The sequence below is a fragment of the Anser anser genome (genome assembly GCF_964211835.1).
Source record: "Anser anser genome assembly, chromosome: 26".
NCBI classification, from domain to species: domain Eukaryota; kingdom Metazoa; phylum Chordata; class Aves; order Anseriformes; family Anatidae; genus Anser; species Anser anser.
The window spans coordinates 8,053,739-8,061,884 of record NC_139747.1 but is presented as its reverse complement, the minus strand read 5'-3'; the positions used below and the strand labels follow the sequence as shown (position 1 = coordinate 8,061,884).

Below are 8,146 nucleotides of genomic sequence, written 5' to 3'. Positions count from 1 at the left end.
GACCCGGGCCTCGATGGTAACCCTTCAAATCCCTTAGTGACACGAATTGCTGGACCATTCCTTACAAAAGGAAGGATAAAATACGTAGAGGAGCAATGGCACCCGCGAAAGCCCGGCGCCGCGGGCAGAGGCAGCGAAGGTTGACGGCAGAACAGTGCTCGGTTTGAACACGGAGAGGGAAAGCGAGGGGAAGGTGGCCGAAGCCGGCCGCAGTCTCTGAGCTCTCCTCCTCCTGATTGTTTTCTCTCAAAGCCATTTCTGTCTGTGTGCGGGCACCCGGAGCCGGCAGAAGTCCCCGTGAAGTCCTTCGGCAGGACGGAGGGCTGCGTGGGCTCCAGTGAGAGAGGGAGTTAGGAGAATCTTATCAAGTAGAGATAGAGCGCTGACAGCGTTAAACTAGGATGCTACTTAGTGTCTTTGCTAACTATGGTGCATTGTGCCAATTAACTAAAGCAAGAAGCCTTGGGCCCCTTACCAAGGTCAGTCTCCTAATAAGAGAGTGAGCCTGTCTTAAGAAACTGGGAGAAACTGGTCCTGCAGATGGACAAGAGCCAAGGAGCAACTGAGTCTGTGCAAAGACAAGAGGTCAACTAGCGGTGACGAGGAAGAGTCATCAATCTTCATGCCCACGACCTCCCGTGCTGCCCAGCGCTGAATAAACATACCTACTTTACAATCTCACTGATTGTGGAGTCCCTTTTCCGCAAGTCACTAGCAGCGGTTTCTTCCGCAGAGGTTTTCCCAGAGCCGCTTCAAAGCTTCCCTCGCGGAGCTGGGGCGTCGCAGGGGGTCGTCAAAGCACGCACGCGTGCACACACACACACACACACACACACACACACACACACACACACAGGCGTTGTTGTCCAAACAGAAAGTATTTACAACAAATTCGACAAGCGGTTTTCCTCTGCCAGCAGCAAATGCCTGAGGGCCCCTACAGCTTCACAAATCATAGCACAAAGAGCCTAAAGTTCCTCTAAAATTTAGGGAAATGATTCAAAATAGATCTGCTAGGGGAAAACGATCACTGGCGGCAGGGTACACAATACACGCGAGTCTCAGCTCTCCTCCGCAGGGTCAGTGCCCACGCCCAAGTGCGACGCTGATGGCACCCGAACATTTGCTGTAGCAGGCAGCAGAGCCAGCAGCTCAGGGGAGCAATTTTAAAAACCAGGAGGCACTTAAACCAACCCTTAATTGACCCAGTTACTGCAGGAGAGTCCCGACTACTCGCCCTGGAGTCCTACTGTCACCAGCAAAAAGCACCAACCAAAGCTTGGGGGAACTTTGGTACAGCACAAGAGAAGGGAGTGGGGGTAGCGTAGCCGTATCGCAGAGCTGCTGCTTTTCACACCATTTTATCATCCCTGATAATTGAAAGTAAGGCCGGGTGGGCTGACCCCACCACCACCACTCCTGGCAGTATGTTTGGTCCACAATGCTAGAATAATTATTTTGCTCCCTCCCGCCCCTACAGCTTCATCATCTGAAAAGATTACAGTCAAAACAATGGCATACACAAATAAAAGTCAAGAGTTGACATAGTAACTCCGGGATTTGGGTATCAACTGTCCGAGAAATCAGAACACTCAGGCTTCACAATGTGCCCAACATCGAGCTGTGCCAAGGGGGGGCGGAAGGAAGAAGCTTTCCGTTTAAGCCTTCAGAGCATCGCTCCATCACTACGTCAATTCACAGCCACCACAGCGTGCCGATGGACATCTTTCTGTGCCAAAAGAAACAAGTGCTTTGTCCTCTTGATATCAAAGGTAGCCACCTATAGTTACGGAACCATGCACAAGACCTTAACTCTGACCAGCAGGAAAACTTAGGACAACTGAGTGCAGATCCTGCCAATTTCTACCAGATCCAACTGTGCTTTAAGTCTCATTGCAAAGCCTCAGTTAGAAAAAGGATCACCTCGGGGTATCCAACAAGAAGAAGAGTTTTTTTTTGTTGTTGTTTTTTTTTTTTTTTTTTTTTTTTAATATACCATAGGACTATGCAGTTCAATCATCAATCATCTTGGAAAGCTCAAGGAGGAGGTCATCCTCATCCTTCCCTGGGTCCAAGTCGAGCTCGGCTTCCAGTATGCCGTCTGAGAGTTCCCAAAGTAGCATCTCTAAATCCTCGTCTACAGATACGGGCGCGTTGCCTGTGGAACTCAGCCGGCGTGTCCTTGCTTCTTCTAGCTGGGAAGAAGCTGAAGTCGAGCTTGAGAACTCCATTGGCTCCACGGATTCTGCCTGGCTTCCAAGATGTGCTTCAGGTCTTGGCAGAGCAAGGAAGAGAACAATCAGTATATGCCATTTCTTAACGGGAAATCCCTTTTCTGCAAACCGGCTCTTAAAACCGTAGCCAACCCCTCCTGCACTTCAGTCTTACCCAGGGATTGTTATTCAATTAACCCAGGGCTACATTTAGAGCCCAATATATTAGCAGGTACATTTTTCAGTTTGGGGGTTTCTCTGTGAAGCCAGAGCACCCGGAGTCTAGCAGAGATGGTTCAATTTTTGTAGCAAGAGGCACTTTGCCACCTTGCTTAATTTTCCTGTAAAAATGTTAAGAAGTCTCCATCTGCAAATATCTGTTTACTAAGTTAGTCATTTTTCCCACGGCACACTCAGCAGAGTTTGCTCCCCACTACAGGAAGCTGATCTGCAGCCATCACTTCCCTCTGCTCTCCCTGCACTCTTGTCACCTTGTATGTTTGTTCGGGTGGCATTCTTGAGGACCAAAAGGCAGAGGACACTACTCATCATTTATCACCTCACGAGGAAGTAGAAGAACTTCACCTCATCCTCATTTAGGTATTCAGACAGAGCAAGAAGTCACTGGAAAGCTGTACCGACTTGCAGCATTTAAAGAAAGTAAGTCTAATTAAGCATTCCTGCTAGCTGCTAGAAAGTCATTTCACGTGACTTATTTATCTTATAAGATAAATAAGTGACTTATCCTCTGATGGATTTGGGCTTTAATTATCTCAGAACCCTCCTTTTTTCCCCACCTGTGACAGAACTTATGTTTCACTGGGGATATACACCGATTGAGAAAAAGAACAAGTTGTGGTCATCACCTGTTTTGGGGATTTTCTTCAAGTCTGGTGGCTGGGACGTGCTCCAGCGTGGCTGGAACAGCCTAGAAAGCAGCAAAACAGTGTTTAGGACTCATGGGTAAAAGATTCCTTACTAGCTTTTTCCTCCATGCTGCTTCTCCTCTGGCATTGCGGAGCCTTAGCCAAAATACAAAACCAAGGTGCTCCTGAAGAAAGTTAATATTCACTTGGAGGTTACTAATGATCTTGTGTCTTTTAAGAACACAGCATTAATGGACAAAATCCTCCACACCAGAGAAATCACAGAATCACAGAGGACTAAGTAAATAGTGCCATTAATCTAATAAATATGGAAGGGTACTACAAGAATTCTGTAGGCAGCTACTGGATTTAAAAGGAAACAGAAGGCCTGTAGAACATTTGAGTTTTCCATCTTTTCTCCTAGAGGAGGGTATAAATTTTACAAGGGATCCATTTCTGCATTAGCCCCTGTCCTTACCATAGCTGCTTTTTTGGCTGGAGGTCCCATTGTGTCTGCATCGGAGGCAGTCCGTGGTTTCACAGCTGCTACAGCAGAGGGAAAACTGCCAGGTGCCTTACGTTTCAGTGCCTTCTTCTTGGGGGAAGCGACTTTCCCATCCCAAGGCTTCGCAAACATGTTAAAGTTGGCTAGAGTAAAAGGAAGAGAGAACTGATACAGTCTTGCTCTGCCTCATGAAAAATCCACGTTCTCTTCCTCATTTCCACGGCCCTTCTACACAGTTAACTGTATTTGGCCAGCAGAATTACACTGCCATTGCCTGGATTCTCAGCAATATCTTCCACATAGTAAACTCCGTCTACCAACAATCCATACAAAGGAACAAAGAAAGTGAATGGCTACAGTAAATCATAATCCAGGACGAGGGAAACTCAGACACAGAGCGATCCCAAGTGCAAGCAATACTCTAAGACGTTGTATGAAGTCTAGTAAGATTCACAAATGTTGACAGCTTTTGTATTTAAAGTCTTGCTCCCTCTAGGAAAGGAAAAGCAGCAGGTATAGTAAGACAAGAGAGTGTATGCAACTGTTGTACCAGCTTCCTCTCCCCTGCAGTGATGTCCCACAAAATTTATTAAGTTGTTCTACAAAATCCAAATTTGTAGAGTCATATTCTAGTCTCCCATTCCTGACCTAACGTCTGGCCGGCAGGAGAAGAAACGAAAGAAAGCTGGGTACTTGTTTTCTTTGTGTGTTTATTTCCTCGTGTCCCGTGAGACAGAGAGAAAGGCTACAATGTGCAGTGCATGCAGCCTTTAAGCCCTCCTTATCTCCCTCACACAATCTCATTTTACAAAGTTGATATAATCTTAACAACGAGGCCTTTGATCCTCTGTCATTTTTGACAGAAACTGGCCCCCCACATTAAGATGCTGATGCATGCTTTACAAACACATACACGTGTCAAGCTAAGCAACACATGCCAAAGAGGAAGGTGAACTTGAACTCAACACAGGGAGGACTTCATACCATAAACAGATGGCAGAAAAAAACAGAATACCAAAATTAGACTAAAAAGCCCCTCAATGTGTTAATTTTCTAGTGGGAAATACAGAATACCATCACGTAATTAACGAAAACAGACATGGTTGCACGTTCTGGCCCTTCTTTGCCTTTGAACTTTGTAGCCTTAAACTCTTTTATCCTCCGCATTGAAGGAAAAAGCAAAGCAGATCCTGAGCAAATGGAACTTGCTCAATATGGGAAGCACCTCACCGGGGCAGGTATTAAAGCATCTTATTACCTGATAGCTTTGTGTTCCATAACGATTTCTGCCCGGCTGGGGCAGGTCCAGGTTGTGCTGGGGGAGCTGGCACATTTCCTCCACTCTGCTGCATCCGCAGAGCTTTCTCGCGCTTTATTTCTTCCAGGGTTTTAACACGCACTTCTCCTTCTGGCTTGGCTTTACCTGCCGGCTCCTTCGACTGCACTTTGCTGGGCCCGGAAAGAGTGAGCACACTCTGCTTCTTGGGCTCACCCTCAATTTTTGCCCCTGCGCTGGGATCTTTGGTTTTACCATGCCATTCAGCCTGGGCTTTGGCTTGACTTTCTCGAAGAGCTCTCTCACGATGGATTTCCTCCAGTGTTTTCACATGGATCTCTCCCTTTGGCTTAGCAGCCTTCCCTGTCATCATCAAGAAATGAGAAGCACCAGCATTTAAAGAGAGTCCAACAATAGTTTAAGTCTCCAAAATTTGTCACAGTACTAAGGAAAACTAAGCCTGAGCGTTCCCAATAACCCATCTTAGGACAATAGCCTAACATTCTCCTCCTCCTCTGAGCCACTTGTTGTATTTTGAAGACCAGCCCTATCCAGAGAGAGTTGCTACACAGAAATGCTAGTTTACTTGATTACTTTTTCAGACTGCATTTCAAATTCCTGCTCCCGGCAGTGGCTCTATTCTAATTGTATATGATGGTTCACAGAAGCAGCTTAAAACCTTGACAAGGCACAAGCGGAAAATAAACACACACCTAGAGGCAGATTTCTGATAGTGGCTGTCAGAAGAGCTTCAGCACTCGAGCAAGAGGAACCAGTTCTTTGTTTTCATTTGAATTCCTTTTTAGGGCTGTATGAAAACGGTCTAAGTTCACGGAAAGGAAGAAGGAGAAAGTATATTTAATAGCCAGTTGTTACCTTTCGCAGTACTAGTCCGTTGAGAAGGTAATCCTAGTCTCTCCTTCACAGACTTGGGAACTTGAACTGCAAAACAGAAAAAGACCAAATTAGGGAGGCTGCATAAACGTCAACTTTGTGTTCACATTCGAAAACAAGGCAGGAAAGGTAACTTTGAATCCCGGTGATTAAGACCTCAGCCAACATGCAAAAAGAAACATCGCAGGAAAAGGACAAACAGAGAGCCTAAATACAAAACCCGTGAATCACATCCAGATGCCTGTTTAGTAGCTGTACCTCTCTTTGGTGCTTTGTCAGCATTTCCCGGAACCTCCACCTTCTTCCCCAGCCTTTCAGCAAGGCTGCGCTTCACGGGAAGGGCGCTTACATCAGCTTCAGACAGAGAAAACAAGGAATATTTTAAGAACATTTCTTTGCAGGAAGATTTGAGAACAGTCAACCACAAGCTTCTATTTTTCAAGCATATTTTCATAAAATTGCCTTTCAGCTGCTAAATGTTTTTTTTGCCATTTCTGCAGTCAACACAGATCTCCACTGCAACGCATTTTCCTCTCACACGTCAAAAATACTCTTCGATGCAGTCATATAGAGAAGGCGGCACCTAAATAACAGCTCATAAAAAGTTCTTACCCACGGAGGCTTTCCGTTTTCCTTGTTTCTCAGCAAGATCTAGTCGAACCACAGGTTCCTCCCCTAAAACAAAAGTAAAATTTTTCTATTTCATAGAGACCAGTAGCCAATAGAAATAGTATACTGTTAGCCCATGTCCAAAAAAACCCAGCAAGACACTGTTTTGACAGCTAAACCACACAAACTCATATTACAACTATAATTAACTTAGAAAAAGTATCCATAGTCTCAGTGTTTGCCTCAAATTCCAGCTGAATGTAGTCGAGAATGAATCTGAGTCTGCTTGACAGCTATACTTTGTGCAGAACAGAGCTGCATAAGCAAGCAGAATATTATTAGGTACCAATGCTGAGAAATATTCCTTTCTAAGGTGAATGTCTATGAGTAAAAGTACTTCTTCACTTCTTTCCCTTTCAAAGGAATTTGCACAACTCTAAACAATATAATTTATACACAGACTCCTATCGCACTACTGTCCACACGTGCCACTGTCAGCCTCTTTAAAGCTTCAGAAATTGCTTCTTACATAGCACTGTCCTCTAGAGCTCTTTCTTCTCGTTACTCTCCTGTTTTTCAGTTATCCCCCTATTTGCATACTGACACATTTTTTTCTTTCTCCTGCTACTGCACTTAACCTGAGCACCAAAGCTTTCCAGTACAACCAGGGACTTTCAGCATAAAAGCATGTTTTGAACAGAAGGCGGCAGCACCAGGAGGCTAACAGGGGTGAATTGCCTTCCGTCTTGCTTAACCTTCCAGTTTAGGAGTAATGAAATCAAAACAAAAGCATTAATTATTACCTTCCTCTGTAGACAGTGTCACAGTTCTCACCACTGTCCGGACATTTTCCTTTTCCGGAGCAGGAAAAATCATAGAATCGACGGGAGGAAGAGAAGATCTTGAAGGACCTTCTGCTCAGAGCAAGCAAAACATAAGGAAGTTTACCAAACAGAAAAAACTATCACGAAGAACAAAAAACTGTAATTATTCATTACTGTCAAACATACAGTGACCAGAGCATGCAAATAAGAGAGGTGACTAATTTGCCTCTGGTTGCCCTTGGAATTCCCATCTAGAATACCAGCTGGCTGAGAATCAGGTTGCTCGATGCCCCCAGCTAAACATGGAAGTCTATCCCTCAAGCAGCTCCCAGCCACCATCACCTGCCATTCTGAAGCCAATCAAATTTCACTTCTTTGGCAAATAGTTGGATTCACCAAAGCATAGCCAGCTACCCGGTATTACTGGAAGAATTTTTTTTTGAAAGAAAAATCATCACACAGGATGAAGGTGAAGAGGGTAAGAAAGTAGGGAATATTAACTCACCACCGTGTCTCTTAGTTTTTTCCTTCATTTTCTGCAATTTGATTTCTTCAAGTGTTTTTATTCCAAAATTCAGACCGTCCTCTGAAAACAGAAAACAGTTAATGAGACTAAGGCTTAGAGGCACTCACTGAGGACCACAGATCCTCAGGCTTCTTAGTGCTCAGGAACTTTCAGAAGTATTTAGAATAAACCCTGTCAACACTCCTCACAAGTGAAACAACCATAGAATCAATGGCATTTTGCCCCTCCTTTCACCCTTCAGGGTAAAAACTGTAGTTTTAATTTTAATCCATTTACGTGATATTAGATCCCTCTATCGTTAGATATGGCTTTCAACAGTGGTTGCCAGGCTGCACGTGCAGCCATTTAAACTCCATGCTGTGACCCTGTTTTGTTCTCCAAAAGGAAAGAAAAGGAGTTCAACTTTCTGACCCAATGGGCACATGATGGTATC

General features: G+C 44.7%; 1 long non-coding RNA gene across 1 annotated transcript; it reads right to left on the bottom strand.

The window, feature by feature from the left end:
- Nucleotides 1–1,733: 1,733 nt before the first annotated feature.
- LOC310886778 lies at nucleotides 1,734–8,023 on the bottom strand. Its single transcript, XR_014575478.1, has 5 exons — nucleotides 7,167–8,023; nucleotides 6,367–6,429; nucleotides 3,558–6,108; nucleotides 2,389–3,141; nucleotides 1,734–2,274 (listed from the first exon to the last, which is right to left on the bottom strand). It is a non-coding gene; the product is annotated as an uncharacterized lncRNA (long non-coding RNA).
- Between the last annotated feature and the right edge of the window lie 123 nt (nucleotides 8,024–8,146).